Raw genomic sequence first — 14,933 nt, 5'->3', positions numbered from 1 at the left:
CCCTTAAGAAATTCGGTCCCCGAATTTCGAATTCATATATGGTGATAAGTGTGATAGTTACCTTCGGACTCAAACAAATACGGATATTTGTCGCGCATAGCGTCCTCCACTTCCCAAGTTGCTTCTTCTATTGAATGATTCTTCCAAACAACTTTCACAAATGCTATCTCTTTAGAACGTAGTTTCTTTACTTGGCGATCAACGATAGCCACGGGTTCCTCTTCAAATGATAAATCCTCCTTTAGCTCTATGGCTTGTGGTGCAAGCACATGAGATGAGTCAGGAAGGTATTTGCGCAACATTGATACGTGAAAGACTGGATGAATCATGGACAACTCAGGCGGCAATGCCAAGCGGTAAGCAACTGCACCTATTCTGTCTAGTATCTCAAATGGACCAATGTATCGAGGACTAAGCTTGCCTCTTTTTCCAAACCTCATCACTCCCTTCATAGGCGACACTCTAAGAAATACCTGATCACCCACTGAAAACTCTAAGTTACGCCTTCTGTTATCAACATAGGCCTTCTGCCTACTCTGAGCTGCTAATAAACGTTCTCTTATTATGCGAACCTTCTCAACTGCATCTTGTACCAAATTTGGCCCCAAAAGCTTAACCTCACCAACCTCAAACCACCCAATAGGTGACCTGCATCTTCTCCCATAAAGAGCCTCAAAAGGTGCCATTTGAATGCTGGCTTGATAGCTATTATTATAAGAGAACTCGATCAAAGGTAGATAGTTGTCCCAATTTCCACCAAAATCTAGAACACAACACCTTAACATGTCTTCCAATATCTGGATCGTCCTCTCTGATTGTCCATCGGTTTGAGGGTGAAAAGCTGTGCTAAGATCTAGACGAGTTCCTAACGCTTTTTGAAAAGATTTCCAAAAATGAGAGGTAAATTGGGGCCCGCGGTCTGAAATAATGGACACTGGAATTCCATGTAGCTTAACTATCTCATCAACATAAAGTTGAGCATATCGAGCTGCACTAAAAGTTGTTTTTACCGGAAGAAAGTGAGCTGACTTTGTCATTCTATCCACAATTACCCAAATTGAATCAAAACCCTTAAAACTACGAGGTAAACCTGTTACAAAATCCATTGTAATCCTTTCCCACTTCCATTCAGGTATCTCAATCTGTTGCAATAACCCAGCAGGTCTTTGATGTTCAGCTTTAACCTGTTGGCAAGTTAAGCAATGAGAAACAAAAACTCCTATGTCTTTCTTCATGCCTTCCCACCAAAACAATTGTTTCAAATCTTGATACATCTTATTAGAGCCCGGATGAACTGTGTACTTAGAATTATGAGCCTCCTCCAAAATAGCTTTCTTCAAGTCGTGGTTATCTGGCACACATAAGCGTTGACCACAACGCAAGACATCTTGATCAAGAGAAAAGTTTGAGTTCCTCCCATTGCGAACATCTTCTATAAGCTTTCTTAGTTTCAGGTCATCACGTTGTGCAGCCTTGATCTGTTCTATTAGGGAAGATTGGGCTCGAACGTGTGCTAAGAAAACTCCTGATTCTCCAAGGTCAAATTGAATTCCACCGGCCTCCAATTGATGGACTTATTCAACAATTGGTCTCCTTCCAAGAGTGATATGGGCCAAGCTACCCATAGATTTTCTACTGAGGGCATCTGCTACAATATTTGCCTTTCCAGGATGATACAAAATGGTACAATCCCCCCAGACCCAGAAGGTAAAACAAGAACTGGTGCTGAGGTTAGACAAGCCTTAAGTGTCTGGAAACTTTCCTCACAAGCTTCTGACCATTGAAACTTCACATTTTTCTGAGTTAACTTGGTTAATGGTGCCGAAATTCTGGAGAAGTCCTTGATGAATCGCCGATAGTAACCGGCCAATCCTAGAAAGCTACGAATTTCCGTCACTGTAGTAGGCCTTGGCCACTTCTGAACGGCTTCCACTTTCTTTGGATCCACCATTATTCCATCTTTTGATACTACATGCCCCAAAAATGTCACTTGATCAAGCCAAAACTCACATTTAGAAAACTTAGCATAAAGCTTGTGATCCCTTAAGGTTTGTAACACAATCCTCCAATGATATTCATGTTCGACCCTCAAATGATACTCATGCTCCGTATCATTTTTCGAATACACCAAGATATCATCGATGAAGACGATAACAAAGCGATCTAAGAAAGGTTTGAAGACTCGATTCATTAAGTCCATGAAAGCTGCAGGCGCATTCGTCAGACCAAAGGACATTACTAAGAACTCATAGTGGCCATAGCGAGTACGAAAAGCAGTTTTCAGAATGTCTTCCCCTTTTATCTTCAATTGATGGTACCCTAAACGCAAGTCGATCTTTGAGAAACAGGTAGCTCCTTGAAGTTGATCAAACAAATCATCAATCCTTGGCAATGGATACTTGTTGCGAACAGTTATCTTATTGAGCTGACGATAATCTACACATAGTCGCATCGTTCCATCCTTCTTCTTTACGAATAGAACAGGAGCTCCCCACAGAGAAGTGCTAGGACGAATGAATCCTTTCTCTAGCATATCTTCCAATTGAACTTTCAATTCTCGTAACTCAGTTGGAGCCATACGATAGGGAGGAATGGACACAGGTTGGACTCCCGGAGCTAATTCTATAGAAAACTCGACTTCGCGGTCAGGTGGCATCCCTGGTAGCTCATTAGGGAACACGTCAGGAAATTCTCTAACTATAGGAACCTGATCAAGACTAGGCACTTCGGCATCAACATCTCTAACAACTGCCAGAAATCCTTGGTTCCCCTTATCCATCAATTGCATAGCACTCATAGATGAGATGATGCTAGCTAAAGTGGGACAGTCATCACCCTTAAAAACAAAAGGTGAGATACCCGGTATGTCAAACTTCACAGTTTTGGAGTAACAGCCCACATCAGCATGACAAGCTGCTAACCAATCCATGCCTAAGATGACATCAATATCTTCCATTGGTTCTAAAAGGATCAAATCAGCTAAGGTCTCAACCGTATTAATTCTAACAATACAAGACCGAAACACGACTCGAACCACCGTGGAGACTCCAAGTGGAGTGCCAACATGAAATGGGTGGGATAACAGTTCAGGTTGTTTATCGAAACGAGATGCAAGATGTGGAGATACATATGAATAATGAGAACCCGTATCAAATAACACTCGAGCATCTAAAGAACAAACTTGTAAAGTACCTGCCACCACAGCATGAGAAGCTTGAGCATCTTGACGTGTTAAGGCATACACACGTGCCTGACCTCTTCCTCTTTGGCTCCCTCCTCTGTTATAAGTCTGACCCCTGCCACCTGCTCCTCTGCCACTAGGACCAGAAGAATTTCCAATAGACATAGCTGAAGATGATGGCATTGGTGTTGTAGGACGTGCAACACCTGGAGCAAAGCCTCCTCTAGGATTTGGACAATCCCTCCTAAGATGACCAGATTGACCACAACCAAAACATGCACCAGTAGCCTTGAAACATATACCGGAATGGTAGATCCCACACTGCTGGCAATAAGATTTAGTTGGTCTTGTCTGATTAGAACCATGTCCGCTAGATTGAGGGGTGCCCCCAACAAAAGGTCTTGGACTTGAAACACTCATAGGAACAGATCCAGAAGAAGCAACCTCACCGAAAGATGATTGAGGACGAGCTCGATACCCCGAATAACCTTGCTGATTAGTCTGACCATGATGAGACTGAAATCCTCCTAAACTAGCTCCACCAGAAAATTGTCCCTTCATCTTAGGCTTCTTACCAACATCCTTAAAAGCATTTCTCTCTGCTATCCCAGCTTCAATTCCATAAGCAGAGTTTAGGACATCCTTGAAAGACATACGTCCGACTTCAGGCATAAGAGTGGTGAACATAGGTTCTGCCAACCCACGAACGAACTGGCGTACTTTCATCTCTTCTGAATTCATTAAGTATGGAGCACTCTTAGAAAGTCTAGTAAACTCCTTAGCATACTCAGTCACTGTCATGTTTTCTTGCCTTAATCTTTCAAAGGCAATTGCATCTTCTGCTTGCTTGTTAGCTGGATAAAATCGAGCGAGAAACTCTTCAGTGAACTCTTCCCAAGAAGGAGGAGGAAGTCCGGTTGCTTCTTTGCTCTCAAGAAGAGACTCATACCAATATCTTGCCGAACCACGCAAGTTGTGGGATATTAACTCAACAGCCCATTCCTTGGTGCACTTGAGAGCTCGAATAGCTTTCTTTGCGTCCTCTAGATATTGTTGTGGATCTTCATCCAATGAATCTCCATTGAAAGTGGACGAATTCAACTTCAAATATTTTTCAATTGATGGCTCTTGATCCCCAAACAATTGATGAACTCTATGAGGCTGAGGATTTGGCATACTAGGAATGCCTGCTCCGCCCCTATTTTGATTTGTTAGGGCCTGTAATACCGCATTAAGGGTTTGATTCATTCCCCTTAATTCAGTCGCTAAGTCCGGTTGAGCCTCTCTTACTGCGGGGTTCTCTCCTTCGCGCCTATAAGCTATCCTTTGGCTCCTTGGTCTTTGTCGAAGCGCTCCAAGTGGCGGAGAAACTGCCCTATTGGATTCAGCAGTATCAGGAGCATTAACAGCTCCACCACGTCTTTTCTTAGGTGGCATCTTCCACCTATTAAATAAAGCAATTGGATCACCAACGACATATGTATATGGAGTTCAAAGAGAATAGGACAGACAGAAGGAATCATGAGAACAAAGGATTGATGACAACTTCCTATAGGCCTCTAGTAACATCACACTTTGTGAAAATGGGCCGACTTCCATTTGCACAATTGTGATCTTACTAGAGAACACTTTCTCCATATTACACAGGAAAACCTAAGGCTCTGATACCACTTTGTCATGGCCCGAACCAAGCCATGACTGGCGCTCAAGGGACAAGTCCCTCAGCAAGCCAAACGACAAAATTTTCAGAAAAACGGACAGAATCTCCTCTGTTTCTAGGACCTTACCCACATACATATTAACTCCCTATATCAACAATAAACATCCATTTCCAAAGACAACAACAACAACATACTCCAATCATATCCACAACCAAATATATCCAGAATACGCATCATATATATATATATATATATGGAGCATATAGTTAAAACCATAAGTCTTACATCACCAAATCATAATTACTACCTAAACAGTTCAAGATTCAAAATAACATAACCCACACGAGGATCTTGCCTGTGACATATGGAGCATTGACATAATCTAGATTTTTAGCAAAGGTTCCATTACATAATTACTTAGCCCTTGGAAAGAAGAAGGGCTCACCAAAATGACTAAGATCTACTGAGGAGCAGGTGGAATGGAACCGGGAATGACTCCTGTATTTGAAAAACATGGGAATATAATAGGGTGAGTTTTACAACTCAGTAAACAGACATTATATCTATAATCCGCATTAGACGATATCAATTTTACCTTAAAAGATTATATTTCCTTTTAGCTACAAAAACTCCATATTAGGTGAATACGCAAATAAATAAATGAATAATTAAACGAATGAACTGAAATAAGTGTTCTCATTCCAAAAGTCAAATAAAATCGAATTTCACACACTTGGGCGGTTCCACTTCTAAGGGTAGCTCTTTCTTCTAGTGTGTCCGTGTCATGGCCCGAACCAAGCCATGACTGGCGCTCAAGGGACAAGTCCCTCAGCAAGCCAAACGACAAAATTTTCAGAAAAACGGACAGAATCTCCTCTGTTTCTAGGACCTTACCCACATACATATTAACTCCCTATATCAACAATAAACATCCATTTCGAAAGACAACAACAACAACATACTCCAATCATATCCACAACCAAATATATCCAGAATACGCATCATATATATATATATACAAGTTGAAACGAGCTACCAAATGATGTCCAATAATTCTACAACTCTAGAAATATGACAATAATAATATTTGTGAGCTACTAATATTGTCAATTAACATAATCTTACTCACTTTGACAAAAGCCCCAAATTTTCTAACCTAATAACCCTAATTTCGGATTTTGTTATACCCACAAGTATAAGAATGATAAAAATTTGAGTTATAGCTAATTATTGAGTCAAAGAGTTACCTTGAAGCCTCAATAATAACCAAAACTCAAAAGTTGAACACTTTCTTCACTCATTAAGTTGAACTCCATGATTTAGGGTTGTCAAAAGTGAAATTTGAATGAATAAAATAAAGTAGAGAAGGAGAATGAAGTAAAATGAAAGAAGTTGATTTAATGATAGTGTGTGATTGCAAGAAGAAGAGATGAGAAGGTGAAAGAGATGAATAAGAAGGAAGGGAAAAAGAAGAGAAGGTTTTAGGTTTTGTTGGAAGGAAATAAAAGAAAATGAAAGAAGGAAAGGGGGACGGAGTCTTCGAAGGAGGGGAGGGGAAACAGGGAAAGAAAATTTAAGTGGGGGCATGTGCCCCCCACGTGCTTTCCTTTCCTTCTTTTTTTTTTTGGTCATTACAGTCCGTACGGTATAACAGATCTAACTTATGGCCTATACGTTAGGCTAACAACACCCCTGTTAGTTAAGGTCTGAGTCAGATACATCTAGGTTAATATTATAATTGCCTTTAACTACGATTTTCTAATCAGAGTCTCCCAAACCAATCGAAACTAAATCACTTATAACAAATCTCTAATAATTGTAACATATTACTAAATATCATAATAAATAAAATATATATAAGAATGCATACCAAAAATTTACTTAAAGTTTAACAAAGTCAAATAAAAAAATATGTATACTTTATAAAAAATGAATATAGTCTTGTGTGTATTTTTATAAAATTATAAGTTTTTTAAAAATCAATATTCATTCCAATAGTTCAAAAATCACAACAATTAAATGATTTCAAATGCTAAAAATAATGATTAAATTAAATATTGATAATAATACATTTAAAAATGATTATAGATATAATATCCATTCACAACTTAGTTTCAAAGAATCGGAAGCAACTCTGAGCGCATCATCGAACAACCAAATGACCAATAACTCTATAACTCTAGAAATATGACAATAATAATATTTGTGAGTTACTAATATTGTCAATTAATAAAATCTTACTCAATTTAATAAAATTTCCTAATTTTCTAACTTAACAACCCTAATTTCGGATTTAAGTATACTCACAAATATAGAAAAGTAAAAAATTCGAGATATAACTAATTATTGAGTCAAAGAATTACCTTAAAGTCTTAATAATAACCAAAACTTAAAAATTGAGTACTTCTCTCATTCATTAAGTTAAAAACTTTATGATTAGAGTTATGAGAAAATGAGATTTAAATAAACAAAAATAGAGTAAAAAAGAAAAGGAAGCAAGATAAAGTGAACTTGATGGTTTGGTGTTTGAGGTTGCAAAGGAAAGAGATGAAAAGAGAAAAGAGACGAAAAATATGGGAGGATGAGAAATGGGAGAGATGAGGTTGAGAAAGGAAAAAAGAGACAGGATTCAAAACCTCAAGGAAGGAAAATAAAAAGGATTAATGGGATTACGTGTTCTTCACATGTCCTTCCTCTCTCTTTTTTTATATTTTTTTCTTTCAGTTATAACATTCTCTTCTGCTTAAGAAATTTGGTGTCTGAATTTTGAACTTATATATTGTGTTGTGATATGTGTGATAATTATCTTCAGATTTAAATAAATACAGATATTTGTCACGCATGACATCCTCAACTTTTCAAGTTACTTTTTTTTAAGAATGATTTTTCTAAACAACTTTTATAAATGCTACTTTTTTAGAACGTAGTTTCTTTACTTGGCAATCAATTATAGTCAATGATTCCTCTTCAAATGATAAATCCTCCTTAGCTTTAACTCTATGGCTTGTGGTACAAACACATAAGATGAGTCAGGAAGATATTTGTACAACATTGATATGTGAAATACTAGATGGATCATGCACAACTTAGGCGGCAATGTCAAACGATAAGCAACTGTACCTATTCTATCCAATATCTCAAATAAACCAATGTGATGAAGATTAAGCTTGTCTCTTTTTCCAAACCTCATCATTCCTTTCATATAGACGACACCTTAAGAAATACTTGATTACCCACTGAAAACTCTAAGTTACGCCTTCCATTATTAACATAAGCCTTCTGCCTACTTTGAACTGCTAATAAACATTCTTTCATTAAGCGAACCTTCTCAACTACATCTCGTACCAAATTTGGCCCCAAAAGTTTAACCTCATCAATCTTAAACTACCCAATAGGTGACCTACATCTTCTTTTATAAAGAGTTTCAAATGGTGCCATCTGAATGCTGGCTTGATAACTATTACTATAAGAAAACTCAATAAAAGGTAGATAGCTGTTCCAATTCCTACTAAAATCTAGAACACAACGTCTTAACATGTCTTCCAATATTTGAATCGTTCTCTCTGATTGTCCATCGGTTTGAGGGTAAAAAGTTGTGCTACGATCCAGACGAGTTCCTAAGGTTCTCTGAAATAATGGACATTGGAATTTCATGTAACTTAACTATCTCATTAACATGAAGTTGAGTATACCGAACTGTACTAAAAGTTGTTTTTACGGGAAGAAATTTGACTGGTTTCGTCATTCTATCCATAATTACCGAAATTGAATCAAAACCCTTAAAGCTATGAGATAAACATGTTACAAAATCTATCATAATTCTTATCCACTTCCATTCAGGTATTTCAATTTATTGTAATAACCCAACATGCTTTTGATGTTCACCTTTAACCTGTTGGCAAGTTAAGTAATGAGAAACAAAAACTCCCATATCTTTCTTCATGCCTTCCCACTAAAACAATTATTTCAAATCTTGATATATCTTGTTGGAGTCTAATGTGTACTTAGAATTGTGAGCCTCTTCCAAAATAACTTTCTTCAAGTCGTAGTTATCTAGTAGACATAAACGGCGACCACAACACAAAACATCTTGATCAAGATAAAGTATGAGTTCTTTTCACTACTAACATCTTCTATAGGCTTTCTTAACTTCGAGCCATCACTTTGTGCATCTTTGATCTATTTTATCATGGAAGATTGAGCTCGAACATGTGCTAAGAAAACTCCTAATCCTCCGAGGTTAAATTAGATTCTACCAGCCTTCGATTGGTGGACTTCTTCAACAATTGGTCTCTTTGCAAGAGTGATATGAACTAAGTTATCCATAGACTTCCTACTAAGAGTATCCGCTACAACATTTGTCTTTCCAGAATAATACAAAACGGTACAATCATAATCTTTTAGCAACTCTATCCATCTCTGTTGCATCAAATTCAAATCTTTTTGTTGGAATATATACTTCAAACTCTTGTGGTCGATATAGATCTCACAAGTCTCACTATAAAGGTAGTGCCTCCAAATTTTCAAAGCAAAAACAACTGCTGCCATTTTCAAGTCATGAGTTGGATAATTCTACTCATGCTTCTTAAGTTGTCACGAGGCATTGGCAAAAACTTGCCCAAGCTACATAAATACGCAACCAAGTCCTATCCGATATGTATCACAATAGTCTGAGAATTTCCCAGGCCCGGAAGGTAAAACAAGAACAGGCAATGAGATTAAACAAGCTGTAAAATCCCTATAATACCCTTACTCTCCTTTTTCCCAAACCAAACCCTAACTCTAATCTCAAAATAAATTTCACACCCTCCCTCTTACACACACACACACACACACAATTCAGAGAAAGAGGGAGAAGTAACAGAAGCAAAGAAAAGAGAAAGGGGAGAGTGAGGGAATGGAGAAGAGAAGAGAGGGAGGCTGTCCACCGTCACTGCCGTCGCCTTAGAGCACGCCGGCGTCACGCCTCACCGCTGTGGAGCCGCCGTCCCACGTGTCGCCGCCGGCGCTGACGAAGAGGGGAGAAAGTGAGACGTTGAGGCAGAGAGCTGCTGCTACGGGAAACGCGATGGAGGAGAGGACGCCACCAACTCTTTCACACCTGGTTGCTGCCTAGCACGCCATTGGAGACCGCTGTTCCCTCACCACTGTTGCGTCGCCGTTGATGAAGCTGTTGCCGCCGCCGTGAGCCGCGAACAGAGGAGGGAGAAGGAGGCGAGTTCGTGAGGGAGAAGAAGCAGCGCTGCCACCTTGCCGCCGTACCTCTTTGCTGCCGCGAGCTGTCCACTGCCATTGTTGCCGTTCTGGTTTGCTATTTTCCCTTGAATTTGTTTCACTTCTGTATCCTGCCATTCTGATTTTATTGAACCTCTGCTTTACCTTGGATTTTCCAGCACTATTTCTTGTTGTCTTCCATTCAATTTGAATCCAATAGTTTCTCTGGGAGCTATGATCATTGACGTTGCAATAAGAAATGGATGTTACTGTTGTTGCAGCCACAACTTTCTGCTGCCCGGTCCAAATCCTGTGACTCTTCATTTCATTCTACACCGATCCTCCTCACCCGTTAATTTCACACTTCGGTTTTGGTCTCTTCGGTCCCTTAGGACCACGTTGTGAGTAGGCTTTACATTTATAATTATTTGGCTTTATGTCTATAATTATTTGGATATACGATGCTTGAACTTAGTTATACTTACAAAGATTATTATCAAATGATTTTAAATTGGTTTTACTAATTGATTTATTAGAATTAAATCCTTATCCTTGTTAAACTCATTTTAATATGCACGTGAGACTATATATTTTTATGAGGCTATATGTATGTTTGAAAAAGTTTTATATTATTTTAAAGCATTTGATTTTATTCGAATATGTATTTTTGAAGCATTGAAATTTTGTTGGTATTCACTTATTTTGGAATTGTGAAATATTTTGAAATGCCTTAAGATTGAGAAAATATGATTGAATCTGATTTGGATGAGAAAGTATTATCTGATTTGATTTGATTCGATACCTTATATATTTGAAAGATCAAAGATTGATTGTATTTGAAATTATATGTTTTGAATTGGTTTGGGAGGCTCGTATTAGAAAACCGTAGTTAATGGCGGTTATGACGTTAACCTAGATGCATCTGTCTCAGACCTCAGCTAGTAGGGGCGTTGCTAGCCTAACGTGTAGGCCACATGTTGGATCTGTTATTCCGTACGGACATACTAGAGGAAAGGGCTACCCTTAGAGGTGGAGCCGCCCAAGTGTGAACTATTTGATTTGATTTCTGTATGAGAACTCCCTTATTGATTCATTTATTCATATAAATTATTATTTTCTAACTAAAATTATTTTCATAATAATGTTTAGATGGTATCATGTGAATTATAGATGTACTGTCTAGCCACTGAGTTGTAAAACTCACCCCTTTTTCAAAAAAAAATATTTTTCAGGAATAAGTATTTGATTATGTGAGCTTTTCTATTCAAGAGTAATGATCTGCAATGGGTTCTATTCCTTGTTGAGTTCTTAGACGTCATCTGCTCCATATGTCACAAGCAGGATCCATCTATATTTATTTATTTTATTTTTGTTCAATTATGTAATTATTCATTCTAGAAAGTGTAAATTTATCAAAAATTATTTGTAATATTTTTATTTATCTTATATTCGAATCTGTTAGGCTTGCTAGGGAACTCTTTTTCCTGAGCGTCAGTCATGGCTCATTTTGGGCTGTGACAGAGTGGTATCAGAGCTTAGGTTTAATCTGTGTAATATAGAGCAAGTGTCCTATGTTAGGATCACAATTGTATAAATAGAAGCGCGCCTATTTGTACAAATTGTGGCACTATCAAAGGCCTATAGGAATGTTCTCTTTGTCTTCTATGTCATTGTTGTCTTCTGATTACTGTGATCATCTGTCCTCTGCCACTTCTTACTACTCTTGTCCTTTTGTACCCAATCTTGCCCTATCATTTGCTAGATTTTCTCGAACGTATTTTTCGCAATAGTTTCAGTTTCGGTTCTGGTTCGTGATTCCTGCCTTGTAGCTAGTTCTACCCTTTCCCGATTTTGTGAATGCATGCTTTAATATTTTTCGTCTTTGTGTTGTTCTCTATGATTCCTGATGTCAATATTTCATGAATTACTTAGAAGATCCGATCGGTGTTTGCTGTGAATTACTATCTAATTCCTTTATAGAGTTGTATTTAAAATTTTGGATTGCATGAATTCATTGAGTTACTAAACGAGATGCTTTATTTTGGACTTGATAAGCGATATCTAAATTTTTCTTTTATGTTGATAATCTTTGAAGTTATGACTAAATTTTGAGTTGCTTGTGATCCTTTTGTTTCAAATTAAGAATTTTGAAAACTGTTATTCAATTTTTCAAGGAGAAGAACCCTGTGATGAACATATAATGGAGTGTTATTGTTGTTTGGCGAACTGGTGATTTTATTTGTTTTGGGATAGAGAATTATTTTGGTGACTAGTTAGATGGATCGAAGATCTTTTTGATTTAGAAGTTTGTTTAAATTTTTCTAATTTGATGATTTGGTTTTATTATAGTATTGTGTTGTTGGACATGATTTTTCTGTCACGGAATTATTGTGGTTATGTTCTATGATTTTTCTATTGTTGCTGAATTCTGATGATTTTTGTGAAATGTGATGTTTGTGAAAGAAGTTAGTTATTTCAAGAGATTTTTATGAAATATATTATACTTGAATGGAGAGGTTAAGGCTTTTGAAATGATGACAACAAATTAAGGAGTATATTCAGCAGCTACTGGTTTTCAGGAACAATTTGTGTGGCTAGATTGAATAAGGGGTTATTTGAATTTTAGATGATTGCTTCTAATTGTATGCTTCTACTATGTATAGTCCTAATTGAACATTGTTTTGTTTTCTCCCTGCTAGTTTGATGTTTATGGAGTTATATATCTAAAATGTGTTCAAGAAAAATGGTTTTGTACACAAATAAGGAAAAATAGATTAATAGAAATATGGTCAGTTCCAAAATAGCATGTTTCAAGTTCTCTTTGGGTGTAGGTGCAAAAGAAAAAAAAGACATTGTTCCTAAATTCATACACGTTCCTACCTTTGGATTATATATAAATATGAACTATTATTTGTTAATGTGCATGAAAAAAAAAAAAGAGGTGAGAGCTAACTTGGCAGAGACTTAAATTGAGGAACAAGGAGAGAAATTATTTAATTTTTGGATGTTTACATATATTGTTTTATTGGTTCACACAATTTTCCATCTATTTAATGGGATCCTTTCCATATTATTTAGATGGAAGTAAATATCAAAAGGCTTTCTATTATACTACTTTTATACTTTTCAAGTTTATCATTAGTTAGATTAAGAAACTTTTTTTCGTGATCATGTCGAAATGACTTCGTACTTTCAAGTGAATTTTTATGATCATGATCATGATTTTGAAATTGAAAGTCAAAATAATTTTATTGGTCTGATTTTAGAAGTGCACACCACATCTGATGTGTTTGTGTCTATGTCTTTTAATAATTATGTCCTATGCTTTGATTTCATTGTTGCAACAGTGGATTACATTTAGACGTGAATGCCTTACTAAAGGGTAGCTCAAATAACATATTTTATGCGTATTATCATGACAAAAATTTTGTTTATGTATGGATGAGGGTGTGATAGAATCAGCTCTTATAATTTTATTTGTTTTGGTGATATTTGTCTTTTATTCTTTTGGTGATGAACTTTGCTTTTTGGCTAAGATTTGAAACTCGAAAATTTTCTTAACCCTTGTTTTTTTTTTGAAAATTTCTCTGTTCTCAACTATTGTCATTATTCTCAGAGATTTGGAGAGATTGGTTTTCTAGGTTCGTGAGATTGAGATTGTAGGTCTTAGATACTGGAAAGAATTTCTGGCGATTTCAGATGGAAAAGATTGGATATCTAATTCCTTAAATTTGAACAAATTCTTTCTATGAGTTTTTCTCCTTATTATATTCACGGAGTATATTAAAGTAGGCATTGTAAAAAAGAAATTTTTTTATTTTTTAATTTTAGGACAACTTTGGTGCTTGTTTGTAATTTATGAAGATTGTGGATGTCTAAACTCTAAAGAAACCGATGGGTTCATTTTGAGTCAATGGATTTAATCTTGAGTTATTTCATTATAACTTGTTGACCTGAAAAATTATGGGCATGGATTGATCATAACTTGAGTTTGGAGGCATAAAATTGTCAATATTTTCTTTTCTTTTCGTGTGTTTTCTATTTTTAGTTGGTTCATTTATTTTAGATTTTTTTTATGTTACCTTTGCTCATTCTAATTATTTTCTTTATTACTATACTTCGATTGATTGTGTTTAAATATTTTGTTTTGTTATTGTTGTTGATGTTTAAAAATAGAAATTTTTAGGTGATACCATTTTTTATATACTAGTTTCTAATTTTGGGTGTAACATCTATGTCCTTTTTTCTAATCTGCTCTTTCAATTATTTGCAATACTCATCATTTTGGCATTTTTAGAGTCTTGATGATGTTAATGAAGAATATTATGAAGCTTTTTCGATGATTTCAACATTTACTTATGCCCTAAAACCTTTTATGCTATGATGATAATGTTATGCTGGACTTTATTTTGTTTTGCTTGTTTTCTAGTTTTGTTGGAAAAAAAATCTATATTCTATCTAGCGTTGTCACATCTTGTGGTTTGATTATTGAGTATGGTGCATACAAAGGGGTAGAATTTATAACCTGCAAGGAATAGTTCTTCTAAACTCCTTCATTTCTTTATCCAAGTAATGGTAATTGTTATGTTTGGGAATATTAGGTGTTCTTCTTAGGATAGTTTGTGTTGAAGTATACGCTATAATCGTGCCATGTGATTTGACGTATCGTTCCTTCTTCTATATTTCGTATTGGGAGTTCCTTGTTTCAATTCTTGTTGAAATGAAATTTGATTATTTTATTTCATGTCCTACATTTCATGCATATCTCAATCTGATCGTGCTTTTGGCTATACCATATATTCTCGACAACACAGGCGCTGACATTGCATTCCTTTATGTGAACTATGTAACTCCTTGATGTAATTTGAAATTGCTTT

This window comes from Arachis duranensis, chromosome 4, assembly GCF_000817695.3.
Source record: "Arachis duranensis cultivar V14167 chromosome 4, aradu.V14167.gnm2.J7QH, whole genome shotgun sequence".
NCBI lineage: Eukaryota > Viridiplantae > Streptophyta > Magnoliopsida > Fabales > Fabaceae > Arachis > Arachis duranensis.
This window is presented reverse-complemented; position numbering follows the sequence as displayed.